The 15,950-nt window shown below is 42.5% G+C and overlaps 1 protein-coding gene across 1 annotated transcript in view; it reads right to left on the bottom strand.

The window, feature by feature from the left end:
* gse1b (Gse1 coiled-coil protein b) overlaps positions 1-15,950 on the bottom strand; it is a 622,818-nt gene that overhangs the window by 426,969 nt on the left and 179,899 nt on the right. The window lies entirely within an intron of this gene.

Below are 15,950 nucleotides of genomic sequence, written 5' to 3'. Positions count from 1 at the left end.
TGGCTTGCTGTGTAAAAGGAATCACAGATCTGGCTTTTTTTCTGCTCTGTGTGAACAAGGAAGCCAGCTTCCAGAGATGGGTTGTGTATACGGCAATAATGCGGGTTTTTTCAGTGTTATATCAGTCCCTCTCACCGCAATACTCCACTCCATCTCCAATAAACTTCCATTGAAATGTAGTTCATATTGCCTCCAAGGACCCTCCAAACGCAGCCGTCAAATTGCAAAAGCTTCAAAAGGCACCTGTTTGGAGACTGAGCTTCAAGTAATGATGCCAAATTCACTAATAGAAGCAAAAGAAGAGGCCACTGTCACAAAGCAAAGGCCTTCAACCAGCAACACATCCCAATAGAGGGCCACCAAGAGACCCTGGAAAACATAGATGATTTCCAGGAGCCATCTCTCAATGAAGGCAGAGACCGCAAAACTAAATCAAGTCATTTATCATCTGATTGCACGAGTACAACCCGACGAACACTGTCCTCTGGTCCTCGGTGCAAAACACGCAGATGCACATCCAGACATAACACACATGCAGACAAACAATACATAAGCATCTTTACAAATAAATAAATAATTTTTGCTTCATGGATATGTGAGTCTCGGAGGGTTAGTGTGAGCAGTTCCTTTGGTGGTTCAGCATTCTCACTCCCCATGGAAAGAAGCTGTTCCTCAGCCTGGTGGAGCTGGCTCTGATAATCCTATGTCTCCCGACAGGAGCAGCCGAAAGATGCTGTGTACAGGGCGGAAGGGTTCCTCAATTATTTTGCGTGCCCTCTTCAGGTGATACAAGTGGATCGCGTCGATGGGGAGAAGGAAGACTTCACTGATCCTCTCTGCCACTCTTGTGGATTTACCTCCGACCCATTTTTCTGCAGCATCCATACCACACTGATGCAGCTCCTGCAGAAGGTTGACATAATGGTGGCCGGTAACCTTGCCCACTTCAGTCTTCTCAGGAAGTGCAGATGCTGTTGTGCCTTCCTGACATGTGAGGAGATGTTGAGAGTCCATGAAAGGTCACTAGTTAAGTGAACTCCAAGGAACCTGGTGCTCTCCACTCTCTCTACCACAAGGTTGTTGATGTGTAGTGGAGGGTAATCGTTCCTGGTCTTCCTGAAGTCAATAATCATCTCCTTTCTTCATCTTGTCCATCTTGAGACTCTCGCACAAAATCACGAGATTTTCCACCTCTTCTCTGAGTGCAACTCATCGTTGTTGCTAATAAGGCCATAGGAGCAGAAATAGGCCATTCAGCCCATCAAGTCTGCCCTGCCATTCAATCATGAGCTTGATCCATTTTCCCACTCAGCCCCATTCCTGGACCTTCTTCCCATAACCTTTGATGCCCTGGCTAATTTATATCCCTCCCAATGCTGATTACAAACAGGCACTTGTGGAACTGCAGGATAAGGTCAGTGAACAAGAGACGGCCTAACCCAACACATGACAAATCTTAGTCGGTGACTTTAACTAGGCCTGTGCCAAGAAAGCCCTGCCTAACTACCTCCAGCACATAACCTGCTGTACCAGAGGTACCAACACACTTGATCACTACTACATTCAAGACAAGGAAGGCCGGCCGTTCTTTCCCAAGACCACACTTTGGCAGGTCTGATCACCTGGCTGTGCTCCTTCTGTCTTCAGACAGACAGAGTCTGAAAAGGGAGGCTCCGGAGGTCAGGACAGCAAGAGGCTGGTCACAGGAGGCTGAAGAACAGATACAGGACTGGGGGGGGGGGGGGGGGGTCAGTGTTCAAGGATTCTGCTGAGAACCTGAATGATTACACCAGGGCTGTCACAGACTTTATCAAAACAGCTGTGGATGAGTGTGTCCCCACCAAATCATTCAGGATTTTCCCCAACCAGAAGCCCTAGAGAAACAATGAAATCTGGAATTTGCTGAAAGTCAGATTGCAAGTATAATGTCCAGAGATCCAGATCAGTACAGGAGTAGCAGGTATGACCTGCGGAAAGCTATCTCCCATGTGAAGTGGAGATTTCGAATGAAAATGGAAATAACAAGGGGCACCCGACAGCTGTGGCAGGGTCTAAATGCCATAATCTGTCACTAAACCAAATCCAGTAAAGTAGCAGACGACAAAGCTTCTTTCCCAGAGGAACTCGATGCCTTCTACGCCTGATTTGATGACAGTCACAGTGAAAAACCATCCCTTCGCACCCCAACATCCCCTGATGACTCCATACTGTCTGTATCTGAGGATGAAATGCATGTTGCCTTCAGGAGAGTGAATTCGAGGAAATCATCTGTGCTGACCAATATCTCGCTCCAGCAGGGTGTGATACCCACCTGTTTCAAACAGGTGTCGATCATACCAGTCCCCAAGAAGAGTGCAGTAACCTGCCTTAATAACGATCGACCAGTAGCACTTACATCAACAGTGATGAAGTGTTTTGAAAGGCTGGTGATGAAGCAGATCAGCTCCTGTCTGAGCGGTGACAGAATACATTCCCATTCGCCTATCATAGCAACAGGTCTATGGCTGATGCCATCTCACTGGCTCGACACAAAGCCCTGGAACAGCTGGACAGTGAAGATCCATTCATCAGGGTGCTCTCTGTCGACTACGGATCAGCATTTAACAAAATCACCCTCTCAAAACTGATCAGCAAACTCCAAGACCTAGGAGTCAACACCCCACTGGATAATTAGATCATAGATTTCCTCACCCCCAGACCACAATCAATGAGGATTGGTAAGAACTTCTCCTCCACAATCTCCATCAGTACCAGAGCACCACAGGGCTGTGTTCTTAGCCCCCTGCTCGACTCACTTTACACCTACGACTGTGTGGTTCGGTACGACAATAACACCATTTACAAATTTGCCGATGATACCACAGTAGTGGGTTGTATAAAGGAAGGGGATGAATCAGCAGACAGGAGGGAGACTGAAAACATGGCTGAATGGTGCACCAACAACAACCTTACACTCAATGTCACCAAAACTAAGGAGTTGATTGTTGACTTTAGCAAGGGAAAACCAGAGGTGTATGATCCAGTGATTATTGGGGGATCATAGGTGGAGAGGGAGACCAAATTTAAGTTCTTGGGAGTCGCTATCTTGAAGGTGTTTTTCTGTTCCCAACACACCAATAGCATCATGAAGAAAGCACGTCAGCGCCTCTACTTCCTCAGGAGTTTGCAGAGGTTTGGTATGGCACCAGAAACCCAGGCAAATTTCTACAGAGGTGTGGTGGAAAGTGTGCTGACCGGCTGCATCACAGTCTGGTATGGGGACACTAATACCCCTGAGTGTGAAGCCCTCCATAAGGTTGTGAGTACAGCCCAAGTCAACACAGGCAAAACCCTCCCCACTATTATCATCAAGAACCCACACCACTCAGCACACGCTCTGTTCTCGCTGCTGCCATCAGGAAAGAGGTCTAGGTGCCACAAGACTTGCACCACCAGGTTCAGGAACAGCTGCTACCCCTCCACCGTCAGACTCCTCAACCCAAACTCAGAGTTGGCATCAGATCAAATCTAATTGGGGGGCATTAGGGAAACCACGGTGGGGGGGGGGGGAAACGACAAACTGCTGTTGATGTGGCAATTTCGTGTACCATTGGTGTTCGGGTGGGGGGGGGCACAATAACTCATTTGGGGAGGAGGGGGCTTGCTCATGGATGTCCCCTCTGTGACGTCAGCCCTGGACAAACTCAATCAAACACTAATTTAAGGACTCTTACTTGTACACTTCATTGATTTTCTTTATGCTCTCTCTGTATTGCACAGTCAGTTTGTTTACATTTGTTATCTGTTTACAGTTCTTTATTTGTTTACGTTTTATTTGTTTTTTTGGACTACAATAAGTGATAATTCTGCCTGGCCTGCAGGAAAAGGAATCTCAGGGTTGCATGTGATGTCATGGATGTACTCTGACAATAAATCTGAAATCTAATCAAGAACCTGTCAATCTCTGGCTTTAATCGCCTGTGGCAACAAATTCCACCGATTCACCACCCTCTGGCTGAAAAAAATTCCTCTGCATCTCTGTTCTAAATGAATGTAAAGTTGTGCCCTTTTGTCCTGGACTTTTCCTCCACGGGAAACAACATTTCTACCTCTAATCTCGCCTTTTACCATTTGAAATGTTTCGGTGAGTTTCCCCTCATTCTCCTAAATTCCAATGAGTACAGGCCAAGAGCCATCAACATGATCAGCCTTTCAGTCTCAGAATCATCTTTGGGAACCTTCCCTCACCTCAGAACATCCTTTCTTAAATGACTCAGTTGAACAGTGGCTTCAGTGCGCTTGCAAGGCCCTTTGACCAAAAGAGGGAGAGAAGAATGCTTGTCCATCAAGACCTCAACTGATACTGAAAGCAATAATCCCTGCCCTCCTGGTTATTGTCTCAGACATGAACTATCTGCAGCTGATAAATCAAAGTACTGACGAGACACCACCAAGGCTGTTTCTGCAAAAACCCTTCAAATCCTCTAGCAGGATGAAAGAACCATTTTCTATGTTTTCTTCCAGGCCTACAGTATATTATTACATTTGGCTGGGTTCAAATGGCCAAGTCACCTGACACGAGACTTCAAACTCTGTCAGAGCAATGGACTGGTAGGTGAAGAGAGGAAATGGTTGAAGGGTGTTCTCAAAAATTTCAGCGTCATCACTGACCTGTGGGGGATTGTGGCACATGATTCATCAGGATGGCACGGGGCAGCATCCAGGTTCGATCCTGATCTTGGGTGCTTGTGTGTTCAAAGTACGTACATTCTCCCACAAGGCTTCCCCACATCATTATAAAATGCCAATGTTAATTGCCCACTGCAATGAACCGCGATGCGAGAGGGTGCCAAGGGCGCTGAAGGGTTCCTTATTGTGTCGGGGTTTCGGATCTGGAGCTTGGGTTGCTGATGGTTTGAACTGGACTGTTCAAACTGTGGCTGTGTGGGGCTGCAGCAGCACTGGAGGTAAATCAACGGACACGCAGGGACACTTTTTTGCTTCTCTTTCTCTGACTGTAAGAGGTACTTCAGGTAAATTCTGCCGATGGCAAATCTGTCTGCCTTAGGCAGACAAAATCAAATTCCGTGTAATGTTGCACTGTTTTTATTACCTGACAATAAAGGAATCTAGAATCTTGAAGTTAATCCTTACTGCTAGTATATGGGCAAGTAGAAAAGACTTAACAGGCACGTGTGAGTAAGACAGAATTAAGTTGCGAGGGGAAACCTGGAGAGAACAAATAAGATGAATGAAATTCCTTCCTTGAGAGCTGGCATGCACCTGATGGACTGAATGGCCTCCTTCCATGTCATTTTAAGTTTACAAGAAATCTCTTCTTCAGAAGCACTCAGAGGATCAGTGGTGCAGGTCACAGGTACATTCCACCTCACACTTGCCCATCAACTGCAGCCCCACCTTTGGTCGATTTGCCTCATCCACAACTCAACGGACAGAAGCAGAAAGTAAGTCATCGGTCGTAGGAAAAGCAGAGTGCCTGCTGTGACACGGTGCTCCCTCTCAAGGTCGATACAAATTAAATGTGAACCACGTTATTTACCTACTTTTACGACACAGAAAGCATATGCATTTCCAGCAAAATTCAAACGTACAAAAGCAGGTTTGAACAGATCAGAGTCAGGATAGATTTGAATGCCATTTGCATAACATAACATCACAAAGAAGCCTCTGTAATGGAAGCACTCGGCTGGGCTGCTAAATGGGTTAATTGTGAATGGAGTTAACAAACCAGCCCCTTGAAACATGGCTAAGCGTAATTAAATTGTGCACTGGATTTCCTGTTGCTCTTTAGAGCAGGATAGTGAGGATCCCCAGCCACTTTTATTTGCAAAATTAATATGCTGCAAAATTATAATGCCATGTATTGTAATGGGCTAGTGTTGCTTTGAGGCGTGACCCTGTGGCAGTGGGTAATAGGAGCCTGCTGCTGTTGGGGAGTAGATCTCCCTTGTGATTGCATCTAAGCCTCTTCCAGCTGAAGGCTCCTCCATACAGCATAGGTTACCGTATTTGCATATAGGCCCATATATCATTAAAAGGCAGTTACCATTCATTGGGAATAAATTAGCCATTACTTATACATGTTAAAATTAGATTGCACTATAATCCTGGAAATTACTCTTGTCATTTAATGAAGGACACACTGCAATTTCATCTATTGTTCATGTTTTTTATACCGAGTTTCCCCAGGGTACAATACCCTCATCCAACACACTTGGTTCCCCTCTACATCCTGAGCTACATGACAGCTCTTGGCACCAAGGGCAATGTCTGGTCACTCAGGAGGTCTTCGTTGATATATGTAAATGGGGATGCTCACCAGTTCTTCAGCTTACACTTACACGGGTGACTGTTCCACCAGCAATAAATCATCCTTTAATGAATCGAGGAATCGACGAATCAGAATTTATTGTCATGAACAAGTCACAAAATTCATTGTGTTGCAGCAGTATCACAGTACATTCGTATAAACAACCTTACAAAAATAAATAAAAATAGTACACGAAAAGTAAGGCAGTGTTTTTGGTTCATTGATTCTTCAGGAATCCAGGAATCTGATGGCAGCGGGGAAGAAGCCGTCCTTGTGCCGCTCTGTGCTCGTTTTTAGGCTCCTGTACCTTTTTCCCAATGGTACAGAATGAAGAGGGCCTGGCCTGGATGGTGGAGGGTGGGGGGGGGGGTCTACTTGAAGATAAAGGCCTGCTCCCTTAAGATACCACCTCCTGTAGATGTCCTTGATGGAGTGAAAATGGTGCCATGATGTCACGGGCCGAGTGAACAACCCTCTGGAGTTTATTCTTGTCCTGAGAGATGGCACCTCTATACCAGGCAGTGATGCAACCAGGCAGAATGCTCTCCACAGTACACCTGTAGAAGTGTTTGAGAGTCTTCAATGACATACTGAATCTCCTCAGACACCTCACAAAATATAGCAGCTGGCGAGTCTTGTTCATGAATCATTGTATCTTTATCCTGGAATACACAAAAAAACACTACACAACTTGCTGAGTGTCTCCAGCATTTTTTTGTGTAAACTACAGTCTCAGCATCTGCAGATTTTTCTTATTGTTTAAATCCACTCTGAAAGTTGGTCGGAGATTTCAAATGTTTTGTTTGGGAAATGGTGCCGAAACGTGGAAACTTACCGCTCTTATTCCAACCAAACAATACCATTAGGTGGTCCTTTAGAGCTGTACTGATAACAGTATCTTTTAAGATAACATGGGTCAAATTGAGCATCAACAACCCAAATCCTCACGCTGTTTCAGACAGCTTCACAGAAGCATAATTATATCCAAAAAAAAGACATGAGTTTAAAAAGTAAGATCAAGTGAAGAACAAGTGACAAGACATTTGGGCAAATGGGGAAAGGGGGGGTTATGAGGAGGAGAGGCAGAACATCTGAGGGAGGGAACTGAAGAGCTTGAAGCTGCGCTAATGATCAGTTTGTCAAGGGGGATGCAAGACGAGAAGAACAGAGTCTTGGAGGGTTATTATATTTATACGACAAACGTGTGGCCTGTATTCCCTGGAAGGTGGTCTACTTGAGGTGCTTCAGATGGGAGAACCTGTTAGCATCCCTGTTGACTGAAGTTCTCATTCCAAATTGAGCTTCTATTTTTTTCACTGGCTCGCCAGCCGTATTTCACCATCAGTTGCATTTTGACATGATATTTGGAGTAGGGACTCTAAGACTGTGTCCTGTGTCCATCTTAATCAAAGTCTAACACGAGTCACACTGGCCCACAGTAAAAAGGTCCCAAATTTCTGCAGTGAAACACAAACCTGGGGAAACTCAGCAGATCAAACAATGTTAATATTGCAAATATAAAGCTATAAAACCAACGAATGAATCCTTCATCAAGATATGAGCAAATTGTCGGCAGGTGCCCGAACTTCTTTGATCCAGTGCCTGCTGGATTTTGCTCATACCTTGATGAAGGGTTCAAGCCCAAAAGATTGGTTAGATACCTTTATCTATACTCTATAAAGGACACAACTTGTCTTGCTGAATTTCCCCAGCATTGTGTTTTTATTTCAATCACCGTGTCTGCAGACTTTCGAGTTTTGCTTCTAAAGTTCAGCAACTGTCCATGAGAATGCTGGCTTCCTCAATAAAGCTCAATGAGGAAATCTGAAAGCTGCAGGAGGCCACAAAGACATCACCATTGTCTCACCTTTCCCATCTCTATAAACTCCTCCTAACCTATGATCACGGGAGATGCTCCTTCAAATCCCAGCTTCTCTACCATGCCTGATTTTACCTGCTGAATCATGGCCGTCAAGATCCTAAGCAAGAATTTCATCATAAAGTTTTCCTAGCTCTTGAACTCTTTCAATATTATCTACTTTATCTGATCAACTGCTCTGTTATCAGTGGTTTTCAAACTTTTTCTTTCCACTCACATAATACTTATGCCATTTGTACACTGTAGTGTTTTTTAGACAGCAATGTTGGAAAAAAATCTCAGAAAAATTTAACATAAATTAACATAATTATTCACCTTATGGTCATTTACACTGCATGCCTTAAGTTTCTGGGTGGGTTAGTCCCAGTGCTTTTATGTGGAGCAAGGTCATCAGCTGGAGGTCAAATTCATGAGGTGAGTTTTGCGGTGCGATTTAGACTGCAGGCTTCCCCGAAAAGTAGTCGGGGTCCCGCAGGATAAATCGCGGTGGAGGAATTGACTAAAAATTCCTGCACTTTCCTTTTTAGACTGCCCATGTAATGGCAAATTTCATTGATTGTGCCATTACATCCCTGCAGTCTAAAAACCATTAGCGATTAGTAAGGGATTACTTGAGGTGGCATGCGAGTGGAAAGTAGAAACCACTGTTTTAATCGTCCCTCATTGACTCGTTATGTGCACTGTTTCATAACTCCAAAGGAAATGGGCCAATGACAGTTTTTCTCAAGCAAAATATTTCAGTAAAATTGAGTCGAGAGCAGTGGTGCTCAACCTTCCCTTCCCACCTTAAGTAATCTCTTACTAATCACAGAGCACCGATGGTATAGGGATTACTTAAGGTGGCATGTGAGTGGAAAGAAAATGTTGAAAACCACTGACTTAAATGCTGCTTGGTGTCAAAAATTTACTTGATAACCCTCCTCTCAAATCTCTCCTTGGGAGGCATTTTCCAGCAAAGATGGATGTATGAGTTTGGTATTGTTATGTATAGACCAAAAACCTGCAAGTCCCACACATCCTACAGTACTTCCTGCTCCCCAAATGGAACGACAATCTTGCCACATGTTTGTCAAAGTTAAAACCCTCCCACTCTTTCTGTAGTCTTGCCCTGAATAAGTTATCGCAAGAGTATTCAGTAAATGCCAGCCACACACTGTGCTTAAAGCTGCTGCCTCCAACCTCGTGTCAACCAAAGAGCTTTACTTCACAAAACAATGAGCAGTTTAGTCAGACGCCACAGATAAGACACAATCAGCCTCTCTCTCCCGAATGGGGACATTAAGTACAGTCTATTTATACTGCAGCTGCAAAGTCTCACTGGGTCTGAATTGATCACAATGTCCCCTCCCTCTCAGAGGGAAAACACCTGGACTCCACTCACACTTTCTATCCTCCCCTCTCCTGTTGACACTATGTTCATGGGCAGTTACAGTCCTCAGAGCAGCATCTTTCCAATCCACTGCAACGCTTGGCTCAGAGCCTATGTCACAAACTGGGTTTGAGTGTGGATGTCCCAGGCTTATAAACCTCCCTCAAAAAACAATCTGAGCTGTTTGAGGTCAAGCCAGCAATGAGGCAGCTGCTTGCTACGTGGCCATGTGGAGGAAGTCCCAGCTGCAGTTGCACCTTCGGCCTGTTAAACAATGACTTTTTATTCCAACATCTATCACCTTGCAGATATCGATGTGAGTGCCCCCCCCCCCCCGCCCAACTCCACTTGCTGTTACGCTTGAGGAGAAGGTGCAGAAGCCTGAAAACCAGCACTTCTCAGTTCAAGAGCAGTTTCTTTCCAACAGCCGTCAGACTTTTAAACCTCCCCTTGTTATATTGAAATGCTTCAATGGCACAAAAACACTGCAATTCACTTTTTTTGCATTTGAATTACAGTGAATATTTATTATCCATCAACCTTTAGTATTGTCTTTTTAAATTCAATTCAGTTTACTCAAATCTCACCTTGACGACTTGAAAATTTAAATTAAAAGAAGCAATTCTGAAATAAAAAGCCAGTATCAATAATAGCAATGATCTGGTTCACAAATCTGTCTTCCTCACCAAATCCAGCCTGTGTGCATTTCCAAACCTTCCCTTAACTGCCTCCTCAGTTCAGGAGTCATGAGGACTAGGCAATTAATGCCAGTGATACTCTTGTGATTTAAATACATTACATACTATCACCTTGTGGGGAAAAGTTGCCACTTGTCTAGTGTGTTGTAAAGAAGGTCTCCAATTCACATCGCTGAGAGTGCTCGCTTACCCACCAACACTAACTCTGGAAAACGACCCATGGAATTTTACATGGCGTGGAGCTATGATGTAACCAAAAAAAAATTTCTAGAGGGGAAGGCATCAGGCAAGTGGCTAAAAGGCTAAGAGAAGGGATTCTGGAGTTTGAGACTTGCCACAATGGCGTGTGGATGACAGAATTCAGAAGACAGTTGAAAGTCATTAGAGAGCATGAAGAAGGATACCCACAAATTGAGCCTCCCAGGGATGTTGGCATGAAGATTCGGCAACAGCCCTGTCGAGCACCTGGAGATCCAGGCAAGAGTTCCCTCTTGCATGCCACTATAATTCTCGTCACTCTCCACACACAGACATGTCTGCCCTCAGTCTTATCTTTGCCACTGTGAGGCAAAACTTGAACGTGAGGAATAACACATCATATTCCTCCTGTACACCCATAAACTCCACCTCTATCTGGTTCTACTGTCTTCATCTCTTCTTTATCTTCACCTGCTCTCATTTGTCTCGATCATCCTATCCCTACCAGCCATTGCATCCTTTCCATGTCTCTTCACCTCTCCCAATTTCTTCTGTTCTAAATATCCTATCACCTCTTGACCTCTCTCAAACCCTTCCTTCTTCATATACTTGGTGAAGGGTCCCAACCCAGAACGTTGACTGATCATTGCCTGAACATTCGGTGCTCGACATCAGAGAGACTGGATGCAGAATGAGATATCGCTTCCTTGAGCACCTTGGCTTTGTCCACCGCATAGCAGGGATTTCCCAATGGCCACCCATTTCAATTCCCCATGTCTGTCCATGGTCTCATGCATGGCCAGGCTGAGTCCACCCACAAATTAAGGAATAACACCTCATATTCAATCTGGCCACCCTCCAACCGGATAGTTTTAACATCGACTTCTCTGGTTTCCATTAGCCTTCCCTCCATTTATCCCCATGTCACCTTTCCCCCAACTCTGCATTCAAAGAGAAATTCCCCCTCCCCAATCCATTCTCACCTCTTTCTTGTCTTCCTATCCATATTCAATTAATGCCTTTTGTCTATTGGTTTGTACTCATCCTCCCGCCCATCCTTCTCTTCTCCACAGCTTTTTAATTCAGGCACCTGCCTGGTTTTTGTTCATACCTTGAAGAAGGGCTCAGGCCCAAAACATTGGTTATATACCTTCACCTCCTATGGATTCTGCCTGCTGAGTCCCACCAACTTCTCTCTCCTCTCTCAAGATTCCAGCATCTGTAGTTTTTCTGTTGATCTTGGCACGTCCACTCAACTCTGACCTTTGTCCTGGTTAGGTTAATTAATTCCATGTGAGCACTGGATTGTGGAATTGATTATAGTGCCAAAGCCATCAACCCATTGAGGAAGCTATTGAGAACATCTACAGGGAACGCTGCCATCAGAGAGCAGCAGCAATCAAGGATCCACACCCAACACACGCTCTGTTCTTGCTGCTGCCACCAGGAAGGAGGTGTAGGTGCCACAAGACTCGCACCACCAGGTTCAGGAACAGCTGCTCCCCCTCCACCATCAGACTCCTCAACAACAAACTCAATCAGGGACTCGTTTAAGGACTCGTACTTGGGCACTTCATTGATTTTATTTTTGTTCTCTCTGTATTGCACAGTTGTTATCAGTTTAAAGTTCTTTATTTGCTTACATGTTTACATTGTGTACAGTTTATTTTTTGCATTACCAATTAGTGGTAATTCTGCCACGCCCGCAGAAAAATGAACCTCAGGATTGTATGTGATGTCATGTATGTACTTTGACAGTAAATCTGCAGCCAAGGTGAGTGAGTTTAAGAAAGCTCTCACCTGCCAAAGATCAGAGCATAGTTTGCACAAGATTCATACCACCAGGTTCAGGAACAGTTTCAGACTCCAAAACTCAGAGACTCATTTAAAGACTCTTAATTTGCATATTATTTATTGTTGAATATTTTTTTCTACATTGCAGCCAGTTTATTTTTGCATTTATTTCTTTCTTTACATTTTTCTCAGTAGACCTATCTTTTCTTGAGTATAGATTTTTGCACTAGTGATAAGTAACAATTCTGCCTGGCCCACAGGAAAAAGAATCTCAGGGTTGTGTATAACGTCAGATGTGTACACCTGAACTTTGAACCAATGGTCACGGCCAATACTTTACAGGATTTTACTGGGTGAACATTCAGAGCTGTTACTGAAGGCAAAACACTGCTACAGTACCTCATTAAGACAGAAAGGGTGCAGAAAAGATTAACAAGAATGTTACTAGACAGGTGGGCTTGAATTATAAATGGGCTGGGACTTCCCTCTCTTGAGTGTAGGAGGCTGAGGGGACTTTAGAGATATTCATAAAATCAAGAGTGGCTTAGATATCACATACAATCTAAGGAGGAAATATGACACATACATTTGAAATACATGGCCATGCAGATTTGACTAGCTCCCCAACCCCCTCAAAATATGGGTACTGTAACAATCCATCCCAGCAAGCAAATGAGTGGGATTAAGGAAATGGGACATGACGCAGACGACGGGTTTCTCTAGTTTTGTACTTATCTCTTTCTTTTTAATTCCTAACCTATGCGGACATAGAAATTATACAGATACAAATACCAGTGGGGTCTACGTCCCCTACAGAAACCCAGGAAAAACAACCAGGCTGACTAAATAACAATGTCTGCATGTATTGGGGTGGAAGGAGAGGTTGAGGAGATAAATGCAGGCTCTGTATGTTATATGAGTGTTGAAAGGGATTGTATGGGTTGGTTGAATTTTTAGAAGTCTACGAAAAACAAAACTAAAATATTCCAACAAAAAAAATAAGATAGACATTGTCTTTTATCCAGAGCGGAGGGATCGAAAGCTGCGTGGTGTAAGGAAGTGGGGAAAGATTTGAATGAGATAGAGAGGTAACATTTTCCACACAGAGCATGATAGGCAAATGGAACAAACTGCCAGAGGAAGTAGTTATAAAAGACGTTTAGACAGCGTAAATAGATAGGAAGAGTTCAGACCAATATGTGATGAGTGCAAGCAAATGAAACTAGCTTGGGTCCACAACATGATCAGCATGGACAAGATAACCCATGCTGTAAAATTCGACAACTCCATGAACAGAGCTCCCCATCCAAATGCACCAAAGTCCTAGGATTCACCGGCAGCCCTAGTCACTGTGGTTATTGGGTCTGATATTAATTTCCATTCAACAAGAGCACAGTGTTAAAACAGCAATAATTACAGTGATACTAAAACAAGGGAAAGATCCACTCTCACCAGCGTCATATAGACCAATATCTCTGCTAAACACAGATTATAAGATAATAGCTAAACTATTAGCGAACAGATTAGCAGAACAGGTACCGAAAATGGTAAATTTAGACCAAACTGGATTTATCAAAAAAAGACGCACAACAGACAATATGTGTAAATTTATTAACTTAATTCATGCAGTAGAAGGAAATAAAGCACCGGCAGTAGCAGTTGCTTTAGACGCAGAGAAGGCCTTCGACAGAGTAGAATGGAATTACTTGTTCAAAGTATTGCAAAAATTCAGTTCACCGGAGAAGTATATTAATTGGATTAAAGCATTATATAAGGGACCGTTAGCGAAAGTGACAGTAAATGGACATGTATCAAAGCAATTTAACTTAAGCAGGTCAACGCGGCAGGGATGCCCACTATCACCATTATTGTTTGCGCTAGCTATAGAACCACTAGCAGAATCGATAAGAAGAGATAATAATATAAAAGGAATAAAAATAAAAGACAGGGAATATAAAATCAGTCTGTTTGCGGATGATGTGATAGTGTACTTAACAGAACCAGAACTATCAATAAAAGAACTATATAAGAAATTGAAGGAATATGGAGAAGTGTCGGGATACAAGATAAACGTAAATAAAAGTGAAGCAATGCCTATGAATAATGCGGATTTCTCAAAATTTAAGGAGGAATCCCCATTCAGATGGCAAACGCAGGCAATAAGATACCTAGGTGTGCAAATAAACAAAAATCTAGGCCAATTATATAAACTCAATTACAATCCACTAATGAAAAAATTACAGGACGATTTAGAGCATTGGAAAGAGCTACCACTAACACTGATAGGAAGGATAAACTGTATTAAAATGAACATTTTTCCAAGGATACTATACTTATTTCAGGCATTGCCAATACAACTGACAGAAAAATTCTTCAAAGAGTTAAAGAAAATAATAAGGAGATTTTTATGGAGAGGGGGGAAACCGAGGATAGCACTAGACAAATTAACAGAATGGTATAAACAAGGAGGCTTACAATTGCCAAACTTCAAAAATTATTATAGAGCCGCACAATTAAGGTACCTATCAGATTTTTATCAAACAAGGGAAAAACCAGACTGGACGAGACTAGAATTAGATAAAATAGGGGAAAAGATACCTGAACACATATTATATAAATGGGACGAAAAATTGGTACAACATAGAACTTCTCCAGTATTACACCATCTCCTCAATATATGGAAGAAGATTCATGTAGAAAGAAATAAAATAAATTACCAAATACCAAAACTAATATTGACGCAAAATAAGCTACTCCCTTTTACAATAGACAACCTTGCCTTTAGAAAATGGGAAAAAAAAGGGATTAAAAGAATAGAAAATTGTTTTTCAGGAAGTAGATTCTTATCCTTTGAACAAATGAGAGATAAGTACAATATAACGGGAGATACAGCGCTGGCATATTACCAACTGAGATCCTACTTGAAAGATAAATTAGGAAGCAACTTGAGTTTACCAGAGGGAAGTAACCTTGAATATGTGATTACAGATACAATGTTAATCAAAAGATTTATAAAAAATATGTATATTAAACTGCAAGAAAAGGAAAATGAGGAAACAAATGGTAAAACTAAACAAAAATGGGAACAAGATTTAAATATAAAGATAAAAAAGGAAACATGGGAGAAGTTATGCTCTGGAACGATGAGAAATACAATAAATACGAGGCTGCGTATGATACAATATAATTGGTTACACAGACTATACATTACACCGCAAAAGTTAAATAAATGGGACCCAACAGTATCTGATAGATGTTTTCGATGTAAAAAAGAAAGGGGAACAACAATTCATGCAATCTGGACATGTGAGAGAGTAGAAAAATTTTGGGATGATCTCAATCAGATATTAAATAAAATAACAGAAAACAATATACCAAAGAATCCAGAGATCTTTCTCCTAAGTAACATAAAAAATAAAGAATTTGGAATTGACTTGGAGGATGCACAAAAAAGATTTGTTAAGATAGCCCTAGCTGTAGCAAAAAAATGTATTATGTCAACCTGGAAATTGGAAGAAAATTTGAAAATACAACAATGGTATATAGAAATGAATAAATGTATTCCATTAGAAAAAATAACATATAGTTTAAGAAATAATATTGAAATATTCGAACAAGTATGGGAGCCTTACATTAAATACAATAGCGAAAACCTACCGGGAACAAACATTACCTAAGTTGATGGAAGGAGAAGAAAAGAAA

Source organism: Narcine bancroftii, chromosome 10 (genome assembly GCF_036971445.1).
Source record: "Narcine bancroftii isolate sNarBan1 chromosome 10, sNarBan1.hap1, whole genome shotgun sequence".
In the NCBI taxonomy this organism is placed as follows: Eukaryota; Metazoa; Chordata; class Chondrichthyes; order Torpediniformes; family Narcinidae; genus Narcine; species Narcine bancroftii.
This window is presented reverse-complemented; position numbering and strand designations above follow the sequence as displayed.